The following is a 26267-nucleotide window of genomic DNA, read 5'->3' on the forward strand; positions in this document are numbered from 1 at the left end:
AAAGTAAGAGGGCTTATTATTTTTAAAGTACTTAAGGAACAAAACCAAAATTCCTATGAATATATAACTAACTCCTGCAGGCAACTCTAGAGATAGAACCGGAGGGAAAAACCATAGCCATAACTTGAAGGGCTGTTTATGCCAGACTGAGGAGTTTGGACTTTGTCCTAAGAAGAGTGGTTAAAAGGTTTTTAGTATAAACATGATAAATAGCAGTTTCTCTGATAGCACCATGAAGGATAGGTCAGGGAGGGCTGTGTGTGAGGAGAACAGGCTGTAAAAAATAAAATAAAATAAAATAAATGGATATAGAACCTGTGCCCATCAATGAATGAACAGTGTGTATATATACATAATAGAATACTGTTGGAATATATGGAAAATACATTGGAATATATGTGTGTGTATATATGTGTGTACATGCATTCCAACAATATTGTTGGAATATATGGAATATACTTTAGAATAGGTGTATATATACATACTGAAATACTGTTGAGCCTTAAAAAAGAAGGATATCTCATCATTTGAAACAGCATAGATGAACCTAAAGGACATTATGTTAAGTGAAGCAGACCAGGCACAGAAAGATGAATACTGCATGACCTCACTTATATTTGGAATGTAAAATAGTTGAGCTCATAGAAATAGGGAGCAAAATGGTAGTTACCAGAGGCTGGGGACAGAGGGTGGGAGGATTGAGGAGACGTTGGTCAAAGGTCATCACATTTTAGTTACGTAAGAGGAATAAGTGCAAGAGACCTATTGTACATCATGGTGACTATGGTTAATAATGTATTGTGTATTTGAAAATTGCTAAGAGAATGGATTTTAAGTGTTCTCACTGCCAAAAAATAGGTATGTGAACGAATACATGTTTATCAGCTTTATTTAGCCATTGTACCATGTATACATATATCAAAACACCACGTGATATATCATAAACATATACAATTTTTACTTGTCAATTAAAATAAATAAATTTTTTAAGTGGGGACAAAAGAAGAAAGCACTCTGCATGTGACTGGATCCACAAGTAGTCTCCCCTGGATGGTGCTCTGAAAAGCAAAGGAAACCACTAGACAAATCAATCCCAGACAAACCAAGTCTCTGCAACTAGAAACTCCACAACTCTGCTTCCGCAACCCACAAACACGGCAAAATTTTGTATCTGGGGTCAAAGAACAAGATTAGGGAGGGCTGGGGAGATGTTTGGGCTGGAAGAACTTTTGTACATTCAGGGATCTGTCAGAAGTTCTTTCCTAATGCCCACTGGTGACTCCCTCCTCCCGCCTCTCTACCCATTAGGCCACCATCCAGCAGTCTCTGCGGATGCAGCACAAGGTCTGGCTCCTCTCCGGAACGAGGCCTTCCACGTTTTACCTCAGCCTATTCACCTTACTGCTTCCACTTTCTTGCTACTTTCTGAGCCTGCTAACTGCTGGCTTGCCTCCATGCATGTGTTAGCTAACTATATCATCACCACACCCTACAGGATAGATTCTATTCTTACTCTTATTTTTAAGGGTGGGAAAAGATGAGTAGCATGTCTAATGTCACACAACTATAGAGCTAGGGACTGCATCCAGATAGTCTAACCATAAGCCTACCATAACCATGAAGCTAACTGTAAGCACTTCATGTAGCCACACAGATGCCTTTCCATCCCTATTCCACTTCACCCGTCCTTCCATGCCCAGCTCGAAAGCCATGTTCTCCACAATTCCCTCCCACATCTCCCAAGTTAGACTCAATCTTGTATTTCTATATCATGCCTGGTACTGCTCTTGGGAGTCTTACCAGTCTGGGGTACAAATTGGGCTGATTTCCTTCTCATACATTTGTAGGAGTGACTTATATGACACTCTAGGTTCTCCACACACGAGCTGTGTGACCTTGAAGGAGACACTTCACCTCTCTGAGCCTAACTCCTTACACGTTTCTGCCTCAGAGGTTTTAATTTTATTCTTTCAATAATTCTTTATTGTCACTAATTTTATAATAAAATGTGATGCATGTAGCTTATTGCATAATTATGGGGCTCACTGAAGACTTGCTGGACATCGTGCAGAGACACAAAGCCATAGTGTCTACCTTCCAAGTTGCTGGAGGGGGCTAAAGCAGATCACATTTATAACTCGCCTATCACAGTGCCTGGCACACAAAAGGCACTCCTGAAATGTCAGGTGAAATATTATTCTGTAGGGTGTAAAACGGTAGGCTTAGTTGTGTGATTTTAGACAAGCGACTAACTCTTAAAGGAGAGCAAGAATAGAACCTACCCTGTAGGGTGTGGTGATGATATAGCTAGCTAACACACAGACTGCTTAGAACAGTATGGCATAAAGCAAGTGCTCCATAAATGTTAGCTGCAATTGCTGGCAGACAGTGTCCCCTCCTGGAAAGAGAAGCTGTGCCCCCTACACCCCACCTAGCATCAGGCCTGGCGCACAACAGAGGAACTGAAGCAAACCATAAACACTCATCTCAACCTTTCTCCAACAAGTGCCTCCAGATAGCAGGGAAGAGTTTGCCAAATGTGTCTTTAGCATCCTTGACTTATCTATCTTCATCACAAAATGGCAAAATCAGAACGTTTAGCCATCTCAACCACCACTGCATCTGACAGATGAGGATGGAAGAACAGAATCCTGAGAAACACCTCTGAGGCCCACAGTGCATGCATTTCCTCTCTCAGCTTGACTTTCCTGGTAGAAACGACTATCAATACTGAAATGTCAGTTTTCCCTTCCTGCCTTTGTCTAGCCCCTTGGGTGCCAGTGGGTGTTGCTCACAAACCAGGGGAGATGCTTCATGTCCATGTCTAAGTGTGGTCAGGCCATAGTTTGCACAGAGCAGGAAAGGGGGTCTTAAACGAGAGGCCTCTCTTTTTGGTGGAGGTGAACGTGGTATAGGCTCCCCTGTGCCCCTCCCCAGATTACTGGCTCTGGCTCTGAGCTCACTGTTCCCTGCCAACCAGGTGGGGCAGGGCCTAGAGGGAACTTCCATGTGGGCTCTGCACCAATCACAGGATGGACTGTCAGCAGCAGGTTCACACCTGTGACTTCCTTTACCCCTTACTGTCACACAGCATCATTGCTTCTGTCTACAGATAAAAATGATGAGGCTATGGTACAGGGAGGAATTGACTTGAACCATTTTGCACAGTTGACTTGGAAATTCCAAGAGTTCATTTATAAGTAGTAACAACTGATCCATGTGTGAGAACTGGGATGCCCGTTTGCTTCTGCTGCATAGCCATGGAGGAGACATTTCTTCTGGCCATGATGAGAACTTGGTCCTCTGATGGAGGCTTATTTCAGCTCTGGCATGCTATCACAAATGAGTGAACACATGTTTGGTGATCCATAACTACCCCCAAATGAGTTATTCAACCTTGAAGTTTCACTGATTCTTTATTGCCTCTTCTATTTGATGGACTTAAGAAACAACAACTTCTTTCTACTAATATGCAAGATGCTTCTGGATGTATCTGGATGTCCTCTGCTCTCCTTGTCACAAGCTGAGTACTCCCTGGGTCTGCTCACCTGCAATACTTATGCCTGGCTCTGACTGTGGCCTCTTTGACTGGACCGGCCACTTGGACTTTCTACTCCCTCACTTTCTTCCCTTTTAATTTTCACTCAGCCTGTGTTTATCCCAGGCTCAATCCTCTAATGCTGGACTTTTAAGTGCTCTTCAGGATTCCTGCTGTTCCCGACTTTCAAGCCCAATCATTACCTCATTTGCTAAGCACTGCTGGAGGTGCAATAAAGTGGAATGGGCACACCCAGGGAGTTGGTGGATAAATTTTCCAGATGTGGAATCACACACACCCAGGAAGAATACTGAGTTCTGCTACTCACCAGCCTGGACAAGTTAGGTAGTTTCACTGAGCCTCAGTTTCCTCATCCATAAAATGGGGCTGATAATAGTAACCACCTGGTTGCAAAAACTATGTATAAGAGTATACACATGGCTGGCACGTAGCAATTTCTCAATAAACCCTAGTTATAAGTTTCACTGAAGACCTTGCTACCCAAACGACATAAGCAGATATGACTGGTACCCTGATGGTGTGTCCACCTGTCCTACCCCAGAAGTCTTCGTGGACAGTTTCTGTATGCATCAATGGCCACAGAACAAGGCTGGGGAGTTAACAGCCCAGGAACAAGCCTCAATCACTGAGGGATGGGAGCTGGTGGATAAATTTTCCAGATTCCTCGCCCCAGTGGGGGCAATCTGAGGACTGGTCAACACTACCACTCACAAGGCTCCAGTGGGACTGAGCCCCAATGACCGACTGCCACTGCTCCTCTCCTACTTGTCACACTTCCCCCACCTATTCATAGTTCATCCTATTATATTCTCCCAAAGAAACTACTTACACCCAAACCCTGTCTTAGGGTCTACTTTAAGGGGAACAAAGGCATAGGTAAACGAATGAACTCCCCATTGCAATCCAGTGCAGTCAGTGCTGTGATGAGGAGAACAGTGGCACTGAGGGCGTCATTCTAGTTTAAAGGATGCATAAAAACAACCCTTTCTGGGAGCTCCTGCTGGAAATGACTACAGTCTACCCAAGCACTATCAATTTTTACTGAGTGCCTATTTTGTACCAGGCACTCTGCCAGGTACTAGCAATAATATCCAACTTCTATCCTGGCAGAACTTACTGATCAGGGGAAACTGGCAATCATAATTACGTGCTCAGTGCTGCAGCAAGTCTCTGCTTGGGGACTGATGGGGGGCTGTGTCAGAGACAGGACTGAGAAGCTGAAAGCCTAAGTGGTGGATAGCCAGTAGGAAGCTGAGCTGTTGGAAAGCTGCAAGGTCTCTAGGCTGAGGGTCTCTGTGCTCATATATTAGAGTCATTGCCAGAAATGTTAGATATTGATGCTACCTTTCCCATGGTAAGACTGACCAGGAGTTCTGGCTCTAGGGAGCTGCTATGGAGCTATAATATGTTTTGGAAACAGCCTAGAATTTGGAGTATGAATTCCAGCCATAGCTCAGCTTCTTGCTATGTAGGTCACTTCATCTTTGTAGACCTCAGTTCTGCAATATATTATCTCTCCTGGCTGTCATGCAAATTAAGAAAAATAAATTATGTAAACATGCAGGGACTGAGACATGATGATTAAGTGAAAAACATACCTGAGAGGTCAGTGGGAACTAGAAGGGAATGATGAATGAAAATTTGAATGCAGACTTAGCAGACCACCCATGTCCCAGACAGAACATGGGCTTCTTGAGAGATGTATCTGGGAGACAGAGAGATCTTTCAGGGAATGAGACCATCTTAGCACCTACCTAGGGGTTAAGCACAATGATGTTCTACCACTACCCCGATTATGTGTGTGGTGTGTGTATTAACAGGAAGGATTACCTTAGGTCGTTTAATGGTTTTATCCTGGATTACTGGATGATGTTTTGTTATGCTGACATATTCTGTGAGAAGTACAAAGTAGTGGGACGTCACTTCTGAGATTAGGATACAAATGACACACACACTCATACTCTCTCTCTGTCTCTCTCCCTTTCACTCCGACTCTTGTGTGCTTGCTCTGATGAAGCAAGCTGGAGATGGCCACAATGATGAGGAGCTGAGGATGGCATCTACTCAACAGCCAGCAGGGAGCTGAGGCCCTCAGTCCAACAGCCTTCAAAGAAATGAATGCTGCCAGCCACCACGTGTGCTTGGCAGCGGATCATGTCTCCAGCCGATCCTTCAGGTGAGACTGCAGTCTCATTCAACACCTTGATTTCAACCTTGTAGAGGCCCTGAAGCAAAGACCCAGCTAAGTTGGACTCAGATTCCTGACCCACAGAAACTGCAAGGTATTATAGATGTGTTAGATGAAGCTGCTAAATTTAAGGGTAAGTCAGTATGCAGCAATGGAAGACTAGTATACCTATTAATTCCGATAACATGTAGACATGGATATCTGTTATGGATTCGTACTGACAGGGCTCTGGTACCATAATTAGGACTTATTTATAATTCATACATAAAATCATTCTACAGTCAGCAAAAGGGAAAGGCAAGAAAAAATGAATTTGAATAGGAAATGGCATTCTGTGGCATCACAAGTAATAGTAACCAATATTTCTGGCAAGTACACCCTGTGCCAGGGCCCCGCATGCACATCATCTCATTTAATTCATATCATAACTTGTGATACTGGCACCATTCCCATCCCTGTTCTACAGTTGAAAAAACTGAGACCCAGAGAGGTTAAGTAATTTATCCAAGTTCACACAGATACTTTTGAGCACCAGCCTATGAGCCCAGTTCTCTCTGACTTCAGAAGTTTCCCTCTTAACCATGGCATTATAACTCTCTCGGTAGGCTAAACTTGGGCAGGATCCTTTTATAGGCTGTGAGAATGAGAGATAGGATCCACCCAGACACCATTTTCCACATCCATGACATGAAGTATGGCAGCTCCACAAAGACCCCTCCAGATCTATGTCTGAGACTGTGGGTGGAGCACAGTGTCCAGTAAGTCTTCAGTGAGCCCCATAATCATGCAATAAGCTACATGCATCACATTTTATTATAACATTAATGACAATAAAGAATTATTAGAAATAAAATCAAAACCCCTGAGGCAGAGAGAACTCTAGCCTGGAAATCAATTGCAGTGAAGGTTGTTGAATTTATAGACTTAGAAGATCCAAAATTCCTAAGATGTTTCAGATTCTTAACCTATATATTTCAAATTCTTAGCCTTCCTGTACTTTCTCACTCAGAGAAATCCATCAAAACCTCTGCAGAGCGATTCTATAAGGAAAATCTTGACTTTCTAGGCAAACCACCCTAGCCCATCATATCATTGTTCACTTCTCTGACCTCATCTCTGCCCTAACCACACATACAGCATATGTTCTAGTCTAGTGGGTCAGGGATCTGTGAGTAGCCTAGTTGGATGATTCTGGCCAGAGGTCTTTCCTGAGATTATAGTCATGAAGTCAGTGAGATCTACTGTCTTCTCGATCTCAATAGCAGCTGGAGGCTCTACTTCCAAGCTCATTCACATCGTTGTTAACAAGCTTCATTTCCTTATGGACTGTGGCACTGAAATATTCAGTCCCTCACCATTCTCTGGGGGCATAGGATTGCTTACAACATGGCAGCTTGCTTTTCTCCACACCAGTGAGATGAGAGCAAGAGAGAGCGAGTGAGCGAGAGCGAGAGACGGCATTGTCTTTTACAACCTAATCTTAGAAGTGGCATCCATCACTAATGACATTCATTGGAAGAGAGTCTACAAGTCCACCCCACCCTTAAAAGGAGGGGATTACACAAAGGTGTAACTATGAGGAGGCCAGGATCGCTAGAAACAATGTTAAAATCTGCTCATTAGTCAATCAGTTCTCATGATCAATAAGGAATCTCATAATTAACAAGGAATGAGTGGCCCTTCCCCTTTACTGCTTGTTGAGGGACTCTCCAGGAGCCTGAATCAATATGGGGATCTGTGACCTGCCGACCATCATGGAAAATAACAATCTCTCTTGACGATCTGTGTCTTTCCTTGAAATAAGTTTGTTTGCCCAAGAGCTCTCTCCTCTATCTCTTCTCTTCCAGGACACTGAATGGAGCAACCATCTTCTTGAAGGAAGACCATGTATGTTTTGGGGTGACCATCACTTTCCTGGCCAGAGTACTCTCCTTCTACCTGTGGTCCCTCTCATGGATATCCTATTGCTCCCCATCCCTTTCTCTTTCTTCTGAGTCTATGTCTCTTCTTTTTCCTTCTCTCTCTCTTTCAGGTCTACCTCACTGAGTCAAATTCCAGTTTAAAGAAAAAGCATTCTATCCTCTAGCGCAGTGGTCAATAGCATGAATTATGGCACCAGATTGCATGGGTGAGAATTCCAGGTCTGCCATTTACTACACGTGTGACATTTGGCAAGTTATTTAACTTATTTGCACCTCACTTTCTTCTTCTATAAAATTGTGATAATAATAGTGTACACATCTTACAGTATTGTGGAGATTTACAAAGTACTTAGAACTGCCTTATACATAGGGCTATGAAGATGCTTTTTGAGTAAGTGAATGAATGATCTCACCAAAGAATGTGGCAGAATAAAATTAATGTCTCTTATCCTTATATAGTGCTGAATTATTTATAAAGTGCCTTGATATAGAGATCCTCTCTTATTTGTAACATAGTATTTATTATCCAATTTTGAAGATAATTAAAATATGAAGAGGTGAAATGCCCTGTCCAAGGTCACATGGAAAACTAGTAACAGAGCTAGGAGTAAACCAGGTCTCCAGATCCTGATTACTCTGTACTATTCATTAAAGTAGATACTCCTCCAAGCTAATGTCTAGCATATTTTTCAAGTTACCACATTTCTTATTCTCTCATAAGGGTAAATCAACAATTAAATGAGCAGCGTGAGGTCCCTGTTGATGGAGTCAGCTCACAGCAACATCTTTTTCAGTATGTTGATTAGTCACAGAAAACTTGAGATGCCTCAGATGACTGGCTACGCAGGTGATTCTATCCCATTATCAACTGGCTGAGGCATGGGGCCCAGAAGTTGCAATAAAGGTTCAGATTGGATCTACACCTGCCCATCTTGAGGAAATACTTTGCTATCATTATAGATTAGCTTCTTGCATTTCCCATATCTTAATGGATCTGCTGAGAAATCTTGCCAAATTGGTTTGTCATCTGTAAAACGAGGAGCCAGAACTTGCTCACACCTTGAGGAAGAGGACCATGTCTTATCTAACCCTAAATTCCCAGCATCTAGCTAGTACTTAGAGGTCATGTGCTCTGAAAATCTACTCATGAATGATCTTTGAAGTCCCTCTCATACCTAGCATTTAAAAACATTGTCAGCCAACACAGACAGAAAAATAAAACCAATTAAAAACAGACATAACAACTCAATGACATCTATCTGGATTCATCCATAAAGGGGTAAACAGGCTTAGACATTTCAGTGGGTCCTGGGGGTATCAGTGTGTATTCCTAGTCAACAAATGTCCATGGTGATGATCCCAAATCACCCATAGATAGTTCAGTCTTATTTAAGGGGGCATTGGCTGTTGTTGTTTGATGAACCATGTGATTATAGTTTGGATGTTTGTGTCCTTTAAAACTCATGTTGAAATTTCTTCCCCAATGTTGGAGGTGGAGCCTAATGGGAGGTGTTTGGCTCATGAATAGATGAATGCCCTCCTTGGGGGTGAGGCGAGTGACTGATTTCTTACTCTGTTATTTCCCAAGAAAGGTGGTTGTTAAAAAGAGCTTGGCACCTCATTTCTCTATCTTTCTTCCTCTCTCATCATGGAATGTCCACACAGGTCGGCTCTCCTTCTACCATGAGTGGAAGTACCCTGAGGCCCTCACCAGATCTAGACACCCAATTTTAAACTTTTCCAAACATCAGAATTAGAAGCCAAATAAAGCTTTTTTCCTTTATAAATTACCCAGCCTCAGGCATTTCTTTATAGCAACACTAAACAGACTAAGACACCTGATAATTATAGAACCTTCATATGAAAGAAATGATCTGCAGAAGACAAGATCTAGTAACCAACAAAAGCACCATAAATCCAATTCCACTGACATTTTTAGATACCTACTTTGCATCAGATACTGTGTGAGTTTGGGCTCTCTGAGAAGCAGACACCAGGATGGGATTGGATATGTAGGACATTATTGGGGAAAAATTCCAATGAATGACAAAGGGAGCAAGGGCAGGTGGGGAGAACTCTCAGACAGATGCAGTGCGACACCTGTGAGAGAGGGATGGAAAGATATGGAAGAAAGAGCTCAGATTCCAATGCAGTTCCGAGATAGTATCAGCCAGGCCAATGGAGATAACCCAGTAAAAGGTTCTATTGGAAGAGCTCCATGCTGGGCAAGAGTAGTATGGCTCTAGTCCTCCTGAGATGTTTGGTTTTGAGCTAGAAGCAAAGCAGAGGAGGCTTGGCCTTAACCTGAGCACCACGGAGGACCCAAATGCACAGCACCTTGAGCCTGACAGTCAACCTGCATCAGGTCCTTTTCAGGACAGTGACACAGGCGTATGGAAGTCACAGGTAGCCTCCTAAATTCCAGAGGTACAGATCTTCATGAGATACAGTGTTTTTCTTTGCAGAATTTTGTTTTACTTAAGGAAAACAAGATCATGAACAGTGATAAAAATCTGAGAAGGGACATATGTTGCAGAGAAGAACGAATCATCAACCTATTTGGGCAAGGAAATAGGTTTTAAGCCTCAGAGAAGTCTTCAGAGAGGATGAGACATCCGTTCAAAGTGTTGAGACATAATGGCTGGGATGGGGTGGCAGTAAGTAGATGACTCATGGACTGACCTGTAGGAAGAAACAGATTTTAAAAATCAAACTGCATCTATCTGTGAAGATGTAGCTTGAGAGGAGTCCTAATCAAAGTCTACAAATTCATAAAGGGAGAAGAGAAGGCAGACATAAAAGTGTGCATCAAATCCCACAACCAAAGAATGAGGATAGGATGTTTTAGAGCAGATGAGGAAAAAGGCTCACTTTATACTGAAGGTCGTCACCCTCCATGGCTAATCAAAACAAATCGAAGATGCTGCAGCAATACACCCCTGTCATCTGACTCTACCAGGAGAGGAATTTCTTCATGCTATACTATTTCCATGTGACAGGAGGGGCTTCTTTCAAAGATAACTACAAAAAATAAAGCATGTAAAAGATAAATTTTTCTCAAATAAATTGACCAGTGCTCTACCTTCTTCAGCATCATAATTTTTTTACGTGACTCAGATGAGTTTGCTATGAGCATGAATGACTGTGGTCAATTACAGCAATACCCTCAAATCCAATAAGATGGAGAACTATTAGCGCTTACACCAAATAGCTTCAAATATCCCACTTTGAAATAGCCTTGTCACTTTCTCCCTCCACTATCTAGAAATCAGTGGATCCTTCTTGCTGCTTACAATGAATTTGCTCCTAAGAAATTTGGACCTACTATCCATTCTAATTTATTGCTTCTAATCTCTAGGTGGAAGAACCTGATAACCATTTTCTCATTTAAATTGTACTTGATAGGAGACTAAGAACACTCTGAATGAAGAACTCAGGTGCTTTTCTATGAATAAGCTGAGAGTACATGAATTTAATGATATCTATTTTTGCACATGTTGCCTGGGGGATGGAGAGCATTTGTTTCTTGGTTCCAAGCTACAGTCTAGATAACTGAGGTTGCTAAGTGACTTCTGGATAAATGAGATCCTAGATGATCTCACCATGATGGAGAGTTAAGGGAAACCCAGGCATTTAAAACTTTGCTGTCCCACAAATATCCAGGTACAATACAAATAAAAGACCTTGAGCCAGGAGTGTGTTGAAGCTGGCTATGTCAGCTTACAAGACTCCATTTTTCTAATGGTAGGTATGTTACAAACTGATGCAAGTTAGTGGCTTCAAATCAGCCATGATGTGAGTTTTTCACTACAGAAATCAACAAATGCTACAAATTAGGGGAAGAGGAGAGTTCTTTTTCTTTTTTTCAGAGAAACTTTTGTTAAAAATTTACCAAGCACACCACCGCCTTGCACTGGTGCCTGGAACACTGTAGCTACTCTGGATGTGTGAATAGGGGTGTGTATGTGCATGTGTCTGTGTGTTTACTTTATGTCATTTGAATTATACTTAAACTCTTTTCTCTGATCCCAACCTCCCACACTAATTCCTGCCACATTTCAATTCCTTCCCCCAATTCCCTACCAATGATAAAGCAGCCCAGCATTTGATTTCACCTTACTAATGGAAGGGCACCATCTAGTGACAGAAATAGTAAAATAATCTCTGAATCTCCGTAATGTAGTCTTCACTACAACAGGGGTAGACATACTACTCCCATGAGGCCAAATCTGGCCCTCAGCCTGATTTTATAAATAAAGTTTTATTGGAACACAGCCATGCCTATTCACTGACAGATCATCCATGGCTGTTTTCACACTACAACAACAGAGTTGGGTAGTTGTAACAGAGATAGTATGATCTGCAAAGTCCAAAATATTTACTGTCCAATCCTTCACCAAGAAAGTTTTCTGACCCCAACCTACAGAACAGTTATATAGGCTGCTTTCCTTACATTTATCCACCTGTGTTCATAAACCTCAAAGCCCTCAGATGTATTGGCTCCATGACATTTGATGCCCTACTGTTATACAGATAGGTCATTTCCAATACCCCTGTTATAAATAGTTCTGTAGTGAAAGGATGTCATGTTCATTGTAAAATTGTTGACGTGTTCCTAAGGTAAAGAGCTCATTACATCACCAGAAGAAAAATGCTCACAGAATGTCTGTCATTCACTGCCTGTGTTGTTTGGGGCAAAGTAATGAACACTTCTGAACCTCAGCTCCTTCATCTGGTAGTTGGAGCTAACAATATTATTTGCCTCCCTGGGTTGTTGCGAGAAACAAATGAGATAATTTATTGGCTAGCCTTTCACAAGCTACAAAAACAAGTTCAGTAATCTTGGATTTTATTACCTGTATCACCAAGGGATGTGGTATATGACTTTCCTCATTAATTACCCAGGGCTCTGTGGAGAACACCAGTTCTTATTTTAAATGTGTTTCAGAAAGGCATCTCCAACATCACAGGTCTGGTCTTACATCTCACAGATGCCCTTAGAACGTGAATGCTTCCTAGTCCCCATCCTAGGCCTGGCTGTGGCTAAGAAACAAAGGATATGTCTGGGGCATGGGGCATAAAGGCGTCAAGTGTCAAATGTGGGACATCCTCAGAATAGGATATCTTTGCCCCACAGTATCTTAGGGGCTGAGCCAGAGAAGAGAGACTTCATTGTTTAAAAGAAGCAGAGGTGAGGGCTGCTTAGCCTCCCAGGGTAGGAAACTCTGTCAAATGTCTCCAGGAGAAGAGCTGAGTAGCAAAACCCACACCTATGAGTGTGGGAACATGGCCCTCAGGGATATGGCTCCTCAGGCCTCCAGCAAGCCCCAGGGTCAGCTGCCCCCAGCGCCATCTCTGAGAAGAGTGTCCCCAGAGTGCAGGGTTCTACCCTCCTTCATGTCAATTGTTTTTGGTATCTCCACCTTCCTTTTTCCTTGCTCCTCTCATCCCGTGTATACGTGCATGCATACACACGCGTGCACACACACACGTGTGCATGCACACACACACAGTTTATAGACAGGATGTTGGATACTCACTGTGGCAGACATTGTGAGTGCCCTATTGATGATCCTTCAGCATTCCCCATTCTCATGCCCACAGACTTGACTTCCCACTGAAGACACCTGCAGCTCTGCCTGCTTGGCCCTCTGGGCATGCTGGAAGTATCAGAGTTCGTGCCTCCCACCAGAGCCTGAGGGCAGTTGGTGGATATACACCCCTGCTGTCTTACTTCTCAGCGAGAATAACTCTGAGGTGTAGCATACTCTCTCCCAGAGGTTCTCTAAAGGATTAAGCCCCATTTCCCACAGCAGCAACCTGCTGAATGAGCTATCTGTATTGGCATGCTTTATTCCCTTGTCTTTTTCCCCCACACATGCACTGGTGCTTCCTGGAATCACTACCCAAATAAACTACTAGCACCCACTTTCTTGTTCCATGGTCGTCTTCTACAGTGTCCAATCTAAGACATCCTGTTATGACGACCTACTTTGTGCCAGGCTCCCTGCCAAGAAGCTCTCATAATACAAAGGAGGAAAACAAACTCTTTATGGTGGCCTGTAAGGCCCAGCATGGTCTGGCTCCTGCCTCCCCTTGCGATCTCACCTCCAATCACTCCCCACTCCCTCCCTGTTCTTTAGCCACATGAGCGCCTTTGCAATTCCTCCATAATGCCAAGCTTATTTGGCCTCAGGACTTTTTCTCTGCTTGAAAACAGCCTTATCCCATCCTTTCACCCAGGTGACTTCTCAGCCTTCAGATCTTACCATAAATGTCACATCTTCAGAGAAGTCTTTTCTAACCACCTTATTTAAGTAGGACTCTCCCTTCATCCTCATTATTCTATCTAAATATTTTATTCATTTACTGATTTAACAGCATTCATAACAATTAGTAATTGTTTCTTCTTTAATGACTATCTTCCTTTCTAGAATGGGAAGGGACAATAGCTGCTCTATTCACTTTGGTATTCCTAGTGCCAGGCATAGTACCTGGCACATAATAGGCATATAATATATATTTATTAGATCAATGGATGGATGAAGCTCAGAATGAATACTTTTCATCTTCCAATATCCTTATTTGTATACTCACCTTGCCCTCACAAAATGCCCAAAAATGTGATTACAGTCTCCTTGGGGGTATGACCATATTCTTGTGTCCCCAAAGAACTTTCAATTGATCAATTAATCAAATCCTATTTGTTGAAGCCAGGTGGAGTGGTTCATGCCTGTAATCCCAGCACTTTGGGAAGCCAAGGCAGGAGGATCACTTGAGGCCAGGAGTTCAAGACAAGCCAGGGCAACATAGTGAAACCCCATCTCTACAAAAATACAAAAATTAGCTGGCCATGGTGGTGCATGCCTCTGGTCCCAGCTACTCGGGAGGTGAAGATTAGAGTGAGCCGAGATCACACACCACTGCACTCCAGCTTGGACGACAGAGAAAGACTGTGTATCAAAAAAAAAAAAAAAAAAAAGAAAAAAGAAAAATCCTATTTGTTGACAGGTTGACAAATGGAAGGCGAAAGATAAATAATCCAGAAGTCCCTAGTCCTAGTTCTTCCTTGGTACCATTCTATGGCTGTGGAAGAGGAAGTGTCTTCTGCAACTCAGTTTCATTATCCATACAATAATCACAGGAATCCCAGTTCAGTCTCACAGAGCAGATTTTGTGTGTGTGAAAGGACCTTATAAACTGCAAAGTACCTTTTAAAATCCTACTGAATTCCCTTGGGAGTTTCTGCGAATTGCCACACCAATCCCTTGCTGTCAAAGTGGCAAGTAACAACATTCTTTTAAGCACTGACAGTTTGCTTACAGTTACTAACAGTTCCCCATGTACTGCATGCTCCCAAGTGCACTTGAAGGAAGCCAGAAGACAAGCTGCCTAAACCAAATGAGGCCTGCCACACGTGGGTTTTTTAATTGCTTACAGCTGGATTCACTAAACCGGTCTCATGGTGGGTTGTTTCAGGACACTGGACAGCTCCAGACCCACAGCACAGCCTAGAACGAGCCCGGGGGAGACATACTTGCCTGGGTAGGATGTGATCTTGGGGGAGCCCCATTTGATGAGATCTGTAAGTAGAAGTTCTGTAGAGTGAGGAAAAGGACAACAGAGATGGTACGTGAACCCGCTTTTGCATGCAATTAATCCAGGAAAGGCCAAGGTGTGCACGAAGTGAAAAGGATGGAAAATTATATAGGCACATGAACCTTAAATTTTGTTCAATTTCAGCTGGGCACGGTGGCTCATGCCCATAATCCCAGCACTTTGGAAGGCTGAGGTGGGTGGATCACAAGGTCAAGAGTTTGAAACCATCCTGGCCAATATGTGAAACCCCTGTCTCTACTAAAAAATACAAAAATTAGTCAGGTGTGGTCGCATGCACCTGTAGTCTCAGCTACTCAGGAGGCTGAGACAGGAAAATTGCTGGAACCTGGGAGGCAGAGATTGCAGTGAGCTGAGTTTGTGCCACTGTATCCCAGTTTGCGCAACAGAGCAAGACTCCACCTCAAAAAAGTTCAATTTCTCACTCATCTGAGAGATTAATTCTAAGACTCAAAAGCATACAGATTTGTGTCAATAAAGATCTCAATGGTCTCTTGAAGCTGGAATTCATAGAATTTGCATTCAGAATCAGAATCAGGAGAGAAAGCATGGTGTTTGGTGCCCAATAATTCTGGGTTTGAATCTTTCCTCCACATAACTAGCTGTGTGATCAGGCAAATTTTCTACCTCTCTGAACTCAGATTTCCCATTTACACAGTGAAGGTAATAATACCTGCATTATTAAATCATTCTCCTCAATTCTTCTCCCTTTCCTACACCTACTCCCTTGCCAAGACCTCATCAAGAGTAGAGTACAGTTCCCTGCCCTTTTTATTGGCCATGTGACTTGTTTGGCCAATGATTTATAAATGTAAGTCCCATCAACACAGGATGAAGATATCCTGGCTAGTGAATTGAGAACAGGAGGAGAATACAGATGTGTAAACCAGAGCCATACCAGCCAACTCACAGACTTGCAGTGAGAAGCAAAGCTATTCTAATTAAAAATTAAGCTTCAACAAGTCAAATTCCAATCAATCCAGAAACATGTGAGTCATTTAAAAAAAATTGTTTTAAGACACTGAGATGTGAGGTTGTTCATTATACAGCAATAGCTAATGGATTCCATAGCCAATAATACCTACTTCTCAGCTTTGTCACACAAATTATGTTAGATCATGTGTGTGAGCTTTGAGTACAGAGTCAGATGAGAAGCCCAGTAATGGAGTCTCTTTCTTCCTCTGCCCTGGATGTGAAGTCTTTCTGGTGACTGCTGCTGGTTTCTACACTATCCTCATGTTCCCAGCTTCTGCTTCAGAGACACCATCAATGACTTAAAAAAAATAAAAAAGAATGTTTTTCTTCCCTATTTCATTTGCCTCCTGCCAATTGAATCAAATTTATGGAATTTACTCCATACGGTAATTATCCTAGGGAATTTATTTTGGACTGTTTAAGAAGCTACTTCACCTTTCTCCTCTGCCCTGCCCTCCAAATCTGCTGGCTGTAGGGCAGAATTATGGCTGCAAAGCCTCAACTGAAAGGGAAAGAAACTACTGCATTATTTGTGCCTTTGTATTTATCAAGACAGGTAAGGGATTTCAAGCTATTCAAGCTTCTTACTAGAGAGGAGTAAAGTGTCAGAAATTTGGTTTCCAAGGCTGCTATATCTTCACTACGACCAAGTTCAAAATGAAGTTAATTATATCACTAAGCCCTGAGTGGTTTGTTCAAGACCACAAGGCTCATTTGTTTATTCTTTATTTATTCATTCCTTCCTTTCTCTGCCGCATTAGATAGTGACAGCATACAAGAGGTCTGAAGGTAGATTGCCTAGGTTCAGAGATGACCTCTACCAATTGCCAGATGTGTGATCTTGGGTAAGTTACTAAGCCCCTATGAGACTCAGCCTCCTTGTCTATAAAACAAGCATAATAATTGGTGACCTCATATAGTTATGCAGTTGAAATGAGACGGGTCATGTAAAGATGTAAACTGTTCAAACCTTAATGAAAGATTTCTCCATATTCTCTGTGGACTTCCAGAAGACTGTGCTCTGCACCAGGGATCCAGTAATAAATAAGACATCATCCATGCATACAGGATGGCACAGTCTTGTGACAGGCATAGAAAAGTGAGTCAGATTAAGGAGAGAGTACTACAGCTGCAAAAATAATCCAGCCAACTCATCTTGGGAGATGAGAAGTCAAGGAGGGCTTCCTGAAGGAAGTGAGACATAAACTGAGTTTTGCAGGATGATCTGTTTCATTAGTCTCTTATATTTGTCCTGACCCCTTCCCAAGGATGATTCCACAAGTGCCCAGGACCCCATGTAGTCATACACATCCAGAGGGAATGAGACTCCAAACAGCCTAGAAAGAAAATGAACTAACATTTATTCAGCCCCTAAGGTGAATCACATATTTTCACATAACTTTTCTTATTTGATCCTCGCAAGCCTGCAAAGTACTTTTATTGATTTCATTCTACATATGAGGAAATCCAGCGTCAAAGAGGTTGACTTATCAGAATCATAGAACCACTATGGCTGTTTGAGGGTTCACACTCAGATTTCGCAGATACAGATCTGGTTCTATCTTTGTGTGCTCCCTGAAATATTCTTAAAATAGAACCAGTTATTGGGTTGCTAAAGAAGGAAGACCCAAATCTGTCAATATATTTCCTCTTACTTATATTTCTGCAATGCCATTGATATAATTGTTAAATGAATCAAAATCTAAAGCGAGAATCAGAATAAAACTGTAACATTCCCAAAGGTTATAGGACTTCCTTTTATCGACAGTTTCTGATTTCCCCCACCCCTTCAAAAAGATCCATCAAGAGTCCCATACAGACAGCACCTTAGTTTAGGGTTGATATTGGTTGGGTTGTAATTTTCTTTGTAACTCGAAGAGGATGAAATATACACTCTCCATTTCTTCTGCCTTTAAATTAAAAGCAGAAAACATAACATACACTTGTAAAAAAAATATAGCAAGGATATAAATGTATTTAATTCTCAAATTATGACAAATTCAGTTAAAAGAAAGAAAGGAATGAAATAGGAAGAAAATTATGCATGGCAAAGAAAGGGAAGAGGGTAAGAGAATGGAGAGAAGTAACGGACAAACGGGCTGAGGCTGGTTGGTAAAGAACAGACCCAAAGAGAAGGGAAGAGAGACAAATGCAAAAGAAAAAGTGAGAGAGTTACACAAGGCAGGTGTGTTAGTCATGGTTCTCAAGAGAAACAGAACCAATATCAACACATATACATACACGTACATACATGCACACACACACACACACACACACACACGCACACACACATATGAGAGAAAGAAGTATGCATAAGGAGACTTACTTATTACGAAAATTTACTCATCTGATTTTGGAGGCCAAAAGCTCCAAAATCTGCAGCTTACAAACTGGAGACCCAGAAAATCTGGTGGTGAAATACAGTCTGAGCCCAAAGGCCTAAGAACCAGGAGCACTGGCTGTCCAAGGGCAGGAGATGACGGATGTTCCCGCTCAAGCAGAGAGACCAAATTCTCCCTTTCTTGGCCTTTTTGTTCTATTCAGGCCCTCAACAGATTGGAGGATGCCTGTCCAAATTGATGAGGATGAATCATCTTTACTGAGTCCACTGCTTCAAATGCTAATCTCTTTAGAAACACCCTCACAGACACACCCAGACATGATGCTTTACCAGCAATCTGGGCATCTCTGAGCCCAATCAAGTTACATAAAATTAACCATCACAAGAAGAATGCTATTGAGAGAAAAAAAAGAGAGAGAGAGGAGAGGGAAAAAATAGGCTTGAGGAGAGAGGCTTAGATACTTATGAAATAAATTCGAATACGAATTTACACCTGGCCATGCCTTTCGAGAAGCTCTCACCTGTTTCCTCCTTTACAACTCGATTGCCAGGTAGGCATCAGTCTCAGTTTTTCTACCCGTGTGTTCATTAAAGACTTTTACACAGCAGGATATCCTCGGAAAATTCTTTTCAGGACAAATGTAAACATATTCTGAGAACTGGGTGAAATAAAATACAGTGCTAGAGTTTCCCCTGTTTACTAACTTGGGGAGTTGTTAGAAAATTGTTGTGTCTCATATTTGAGTGCCTCTCTGAAAGACCAAGTCAATAAGCCTTTGAGGCCCTTTTAGGCTCAATGATATTGATAATGAAAACAACTTGAACAAAATCATTTCTTAGGTGAAGAAGACACTGAAGTGAAACAGAAGAGAAATCAATTGATTTTTCTGAAATCCAGCAGTTTTAGACCGCCAGACACACTGGTGAATAGAGCTGCATTCTCCTCTGAGTTTCTCTTTAGGCATTTTTTTTTTCCTAGAGCTCATGCTCTTATAGTCCTCTGTGAAATGTAAGCAGAAGAAACTGCAGGAGACCAGAGAAGATAAATAAATCTGTTCTGACACCTCAAACTGTGGCCTGGGTGGCCACTGGGGCTCAACCGATCAGACCAGTTCTGAATCTATCCAACTTAAAGGGCCAAGTCAAGAAAACTGGAGAGAAATCCCCTTGTTCTTTTGCGTCCCTCTGACTCATTGTCCCCCAATCCCTGAGGAAGTCAGACAAGGATGGCCTGGCTCTCTGAAAAGATGGTCATGAGTGGCAGAGGCCTGGAATCCTCTTTAATGCCCAGAGACTCTTCCTGACCCTGGGTGAGGAGAAATAAGATGCCTGTGTACACATGACCACCACCATCTAGGCTGTCATCAAAGCTGAAGCAATCCTTAGGTCCTGCCTTTTAAATGTGCTACTTTAAAAAAAATGAACAAGGAATATATTAATGCAATAGCATAAAAATTAAAGTTATAATTGGGCATGATGGCTCAAACCTGTAATCCCAGCACTTTGGGAGTCCAAGGTGGACAGATCACCTAAGGTCAGGAGTTTGAGACCAGCCTGGCCAACATGATGAAACCTGTCCCTACTACAAACAAATACAAAAATTAGCCAGGTATGGTGGTGCATGCCTTTAATTCCAACTACTCGGGAGGCTGAGGCAGGAGAACTGCTTGAGCCGGGGAGGCAGAGGTTGCAGTAGGCCAAGATTGTGCCCCTACACTCCAGCCTGGGAGACAGCGCAAGACACCAACTCAAAAAAAAGAAAAAAAAAATTATATATATATATATATATAAAATAAAAAGTCAAAGTCAAAGTTTCCCTCATTAACCACCAACACTTCCATCCCTTTCTTCTCCTTAGAAGTAACTATTAACAGCCTGTTGTGTCTCTTTCACAGTTTTTTTAATGCATGTGCCTACATGTTCCTACACATATGTAGAGTTTAGGGATAATTTTATTTAGAGAAATAGAATCATACTGCATATACAGTTCTTTTTTTTTATTACTTTTCTTTTTAACTTTTAATTTTTCTTCATTTCTTCTTTTTTTATTTTTTATTTTTTTAATTGCATTTTAGGTTTTGGGGTACATGTGAAGAACATGCAAGATTGTTGCATAGGTACACACGTGGCAGTGTGATTTGCTGCCTTCCTCCCCATCACCTATACCTGGCATTTCTCCCCATGCTATCTCTCCCCAACTCCTCACCCCCCGCTGTCCCTCCCCTACTCCCCCCACAACAGACCCCAGTGTGTAGTGCTCCCCTCCCCGTGTCCATGTGTTCTCATTGTTCAACACCCACCTATGAGTCAGAACACTGCACATACAGTTCTATCACTTGCTCTTGGTATTCCACAATGTATCTCTCCATGTTTTCTCATATTTACATGCCAGCACATAGAGTTCCCATTCATTGTCTTTATTTTCTACAATAGTTTGGTGGATAATTACCATTTCCAGTATTTCACTATTATGAGCAGTGTTGCAGTAAACATTCCTATCACATGTATCTGTGTGCCCAGAGCTTCAATATTTCTACAGAATAAGCAGATATTTGGAAAATTGGTAAGGCAATTTTCCACACAGGGAAACTGAGTCTCAGAGAGGGGAAGGTTTTCTCAAGGTTACATAAAACGTTAATAGCAGAACCAGAATGAGAAGTCAAGGGACCCAAGTGCCAGGCCAGGCTGTCCTATGAGAGGATCCTCACTGGGACTATGAACCTGGACATGCCTAATCTACTTCAAAAAAACTGTGGGATTTAAGACCCTGTATTGAGTGGGCAGAAACAAAAGTTCATGGACAAAGAAGACTGTGACAATTAACATCACAGTAGGGTGGCCAGAAGGCACCCAGTAGAGGACAGCAGAAGGTGCACTGAGCTTAGGACTGGCATACTTCAACTCCAGTCCTGGCTCCCTACCCTCCACTTGTGTAATTTCTTATGATGGGGCCTCTGTTTCCCCCACTGTAAAATGGACCTCATTTCTACCTTACAGGCTGATTGTGAGGGCTGAAAAAGGCAATACATCTGACATTCATGGTAATAATTGGCATTTCTTGAGTTTTTACTATGTGCCAGGGACCATGCTAAGTACTTTTCCTTAATTATATCATTTGATGCTCACAACAATCTTATGAGGTAGGTCTTACTTTTGTCCCCATTTTATAGATGAAGAAACTGGATCACAGAGAGGAATTCTCTGCCCAAAGTCACCTGGGAAGTCTCCTGATAGAGGCCCAAGAGCTGGATCCAGGCAGTCTGACTCCAGAGCTCAAATTTCTGGCCATAAGAAAGGCACTCAAAGCCTGTGGACACCCTCACGTGGGCATGAAGCCCCGAAACAGAGTACAACTCTGCAGGTTCAAGGCCCCAGAGTAGGGACCAAGCCGAATAAGCACCAGCAGAAATGTACTGCGCCCTGGCAACTGCTGAGTCTCAGTGCTCTGTCTCTGATGTCTGCTGCCGAGCCCCACCACTGTGGGTCTTTACCATCGTTATTCCAACCATAACCAGCCCCACAGAGAGCTGCCAGTACCTGGGGCCAGCAGGGCCCTAATGGAAGAACACTGACTGTAATTACCTCCATCCATCAACCCAGCCCACAGAAGGGAACAGAGTCTGGTTTCAGATTTAAACAAGCTATTTCTCTGCAAGAAGTAGGGTCAGTGGCACATCTTGCCTTGCTAAGAGTTTGAACAGGCAATGCAGAACAAGGAGCATACAGGCTTTGGGGCCACAGAAGAAGGGAAGAGGAAAGGAGAGGGTAGAGGAGCGAGAGAAGCAGAGATTGACACACACAAAGTTGATGAAAGACAGATACAGAGACATAGTGAGCTTGGTAGAAGACAGAGAAAGGTGATGTGCCAGGAAAGTATTTCTCAATCAGAAGGGGATTCTCAAATTCTCAAGTAGGTAGGTAGACAGGAAAACCGGAAGAGATAGACAGACAGACAGATAGACAGAGATATGCATACGTATGATTTGTATGCTTGTACATATATGCATGTTTATGTATTTTCATTTTGATGATACTCTAAAAAATATAATCATATTCTAGATTTTTTAGCCTGCCACTCTTGAGCAGAGTACTGCCATCCAGTTTAACTGTCCAACCTCTCTACCACCCATTCAATATAAATAACAGCATTTCCTTTTCCAGGTTAGTGTAAAAGATGATGTTTATAAGGTACAGAGCACAGGTTTACTAAATAGTAACCATTTTTATTATTCTTGTTGCTAAGATAAAGAGTGGTTATCCCTGCAAGCTTGGGAAAGTGTGTTTGGAGAAGGTGACTTCTGATATGGGCTTTAAGAGGTGAAGAGAAGTTCACCAGGTCAACAAAGAAGAGAGTGGACTTTCCAAGTAGAAAAAAGTAGGTCCTTGAAATGGAAGCAGCCAGTGGCATTCAGGAATGGCTGGATGTTGGGAGGGAGAGGAGGCTGGTGGGAGATGAGGCTTTATATCATTGGCTATGGGAGCTAGAGCCCTTCCCTGGGACCCATGTTTCCAGGCCCAGAAAGTTCTCCAAGGTCTTATATTAGGAGGTAGGGGGATTCCCAAGGCAGACCAAAAGAAAGACATTAAGAGATGGCAGTACTTTTTGAAGTTTATATTACTACAGACAGGAGCTAAGTTGTACAATTTTTATTTTGCTCAGTAGATATGGAGACATCCACCCTTCCTACTCCCATACCACTCCGTCCCCCACACCCATGCACACCCATGGAACTCTGATGAAATGGTTATCTGTGCTGTGTTTACTGTATTTAGAGAAAAATAAAGGGATTTGGGTTGAGTATCAGGTACAAACAATGGTGAGGAAGACACTACTGTATTTTACCAAGATTCATGTTTTTCTCTTCTTCTTGAGGCTACTGCTAGATTACATTTGCCAGCCTCTTTTGTAATTCCATGTAACCACATGGAGTGGACACTATCTGTGCTTTGTTCAGTCTCCCTGGATTCAATTTCTGTATGCCCACCCTCCGATTTTGGAGTGCTCTGATTCCAAGGGTTTGCACCTGTGACTTTTTTTTTTTTTTTTTTTTTGAGATGATGTTTCATTCTGTCAATCAGGCTGGAGTGCAATGGCACAATCTTGGCTCACTGCAACCTCTACCACCCAGGTTCAAGCAATTCTTTCTCAGCCTCCTGAGCAGCTGGGATTACAGACATGCACCACCATACCTAGCTATTTTTTTGTATTTTTTTAGTAGAGGCAGGATTTCACCATGTTGGCTAGGCTGGTCTCAAACTCTGGACCTCAAGTGATCCACCCACCTCAGCCTCCCAAAGTGCTGGGATTATAGGCATGAGCCACTGTACCCGGCTGCACCTGCAACTTACTTCTGAGGCCTGCCCTTGGCTAATGTAGCCATGTACTTGCAGAGAGCCAGACATGTCTGGGCATCTACATCCCTCTGCCCTGAGGCAGCCCTTAACCAGAATATGAAAACCCAGATCCCTTGCCTTGAGGTGGGACCTAATTCATTTCCCAGAGCTCCCCACAGAATCAGGCCACCTCTGGGACTTTGCCTGAAATTACACCATGATTGCTCTCTTCCACTTCCCAGTTCTGCTGCTTTGCTGGTTTCTCCTGGGAGCACCTCCCATGAACCAATCCTCATCTCAAGGCCTGCTTCTGAGGAACCCTACCTAGGATACCACATGACCGAGTTCCAGCCAGTGGAATGTGAACCACCCTCTGACTTTGCCCAGAGAAACCTGCCTGTGCTCCTCCATGCTCTTTTCCTTCCTTGAGGAATTGGTTTGAAATATTCATAATCAATTTTTGCTTCCTAGACTATTCCTGAGAATGTAACACAATGGGCAACTGGTCCCTTTGGAACCCTGGGATATATTAGGATTATACTTCTAACTACTTTTAGTAGTGTCCAGGATTCTGCAGCAGTCCTGAACACTTTTCTTTACTCCATTCCCATGATTTAAGGCATAGTTAAAATATCCTAGCTCCAACACATTTCCTGAATCTGTACTGTAAAACTTAACTACAACCTTTCACCATCCTATTCTGTGCTCCATTATCTATTTCCTTGTGCCTCTAGCACTTAGTTTCATTACCTACTAATTAAGTTACCTGATAATATGTTTGATTTTCCGACTTGTTTGTAAAACCTTTGAGGATGGATATTACCCATTTATCCTCATATCATCTGTCTTATACTCAATAAATGTAAAGATCTCTGTCTTGTTCATCGCTCTGTCTCTAGCACCTTCAATATTATCTGATTTATGGTAGATCCTTGGTAAATGTTAAGTGAATGAAGTAATCAACATAATATCAGATTTGTGTTGATAATAATCATAGTCTCCAGGTAAATCAGGTCATAGCATGCATGCCTCATTGCTACTTAAATGTTCCCACTAACATTCATCTTTGCAATCAAATTTGCTGGGTGCTTACAGGTGAGACCCATCTTAGACCCAGCCAACCTGAGCTGAGAAAGACAAAGAGTAGTAAATTAAGCCAACACTGAAACACATCTCATCTACTTCCTGCTCTGCTATGAAAGCCCCAATTACAAATATCTCATACCCTTTATGTCAAATGCAACTCTAGCATCTGAATTTTGGCTCAGAAAAATACATTCCTTGACTTTTCCCCTTGACCTAAAGGGCAAAACACCAGCCCTGGAGGCATACATACCAGTTCATCTGGTTATCAGCTCATGGCTTTAGCCAAGTTATGTAATGTCTCTAAACTTCAGCTCCCTCATAATTAAAATGGGCATGACAAAATCTACCTTACAGAAGGTTTGTAAAGATTCATATTGTCTATGTAAACTCCCAAAGCAGTGCAGGTAGTAGCTCAAAGAATGCTCCTTTTCTTCTTGGATGATCACACATATACAAATAGAGGTGGAAAGAAGAAACCACATTCTGATGTTTTCCCGATGATACAAAGCAGAAAGAGCTATAGGTCCTTCCAGACCTTCAAGATCATCTAACAAAAAAACAGGGCCATGCACAAACTCACTGGCCAAAATTGTCTCCTCTGAAGCCACTCTTTCATTCTGAGACATTGTGTTGACAATGGCAGGAGGCAGGAGACTGATTCCTTTATGGTGTACACCTGACTGTCTTTTAACACAGGGATGAAATGATCGTTTGGCCCATTTATCTTCATTGGACAACTTACAATTGTGACTTAGTTTGTAGCAGAAAAGAAATACACTATTTCCACTATCTTTATTTTTTTAAGGGAATAGTGGAAGAAATTTACATAGCTAAAGAGAACCAATGATGAAGTTACATACCATTTGGCCCAGCAACCCCATTACTGGGTATATACAAAGTATAAAACATTCTACTATAAAAACACATGCACATGGATGTTTATTGCGGCACTGTTTACAATAGCAAAGACTTGTTGGAACCAACCCAAATGCCCATCAATGATAGACTGAATAAAGAAAATGTGGCACATATATGTCATGGAATACTATGCAGCCATAAAAAAGGATGAGTTCATGTCCTTTGCAGGGACGTGGATGAATCTGGAAACCATCATTCTCAGCAAACTGACAAAAGAGCATAAAACCAAACACAATGTGTTCTCACTCATAAAGAGGATGTTGAACAATGAAAACACATGGATACAGGTAGGAGAACATCACACACTCGGGCCTGTCAGGGGGTGGG

General features: G+C 42.2%; 1 long non-coding RNA gene across 1 annotated transcript; it reads left to right on the forward strand.

The window, feature by feature from the left end:
- Positions 1 to 500: 500 nt before the first annotated feature.
- On the forward strand, positions 501 to 23840 carry LOC116562628. Its single transcript, XR_004274043.1, has 3 exons — positions 501 to 632; positions 4800 to 4802; positions 23828 to 23840. It is a non-coding gene; the product is annotated as an uncharacterized LOC116562628 (long non-coding RNA).
- Positions 23841 to 26267: the final 2427 nt, after the last annotated feature.

This window comes from Sapajus apella, unplaced genomic scaffold, assembly GCF_009761245.1.
Source record: "Sapajus apella isolate SASKATOON/1434 unplaced genomic scaffold, GSC_monkey_1.0 scaffold33, whole genome shotgun sequence".
Lineage (NCBI taxonomy): Eukaryota > Metazoa > Chordata > Mammalia > Primates > Cebidae > Sapajus > Sapajus apella.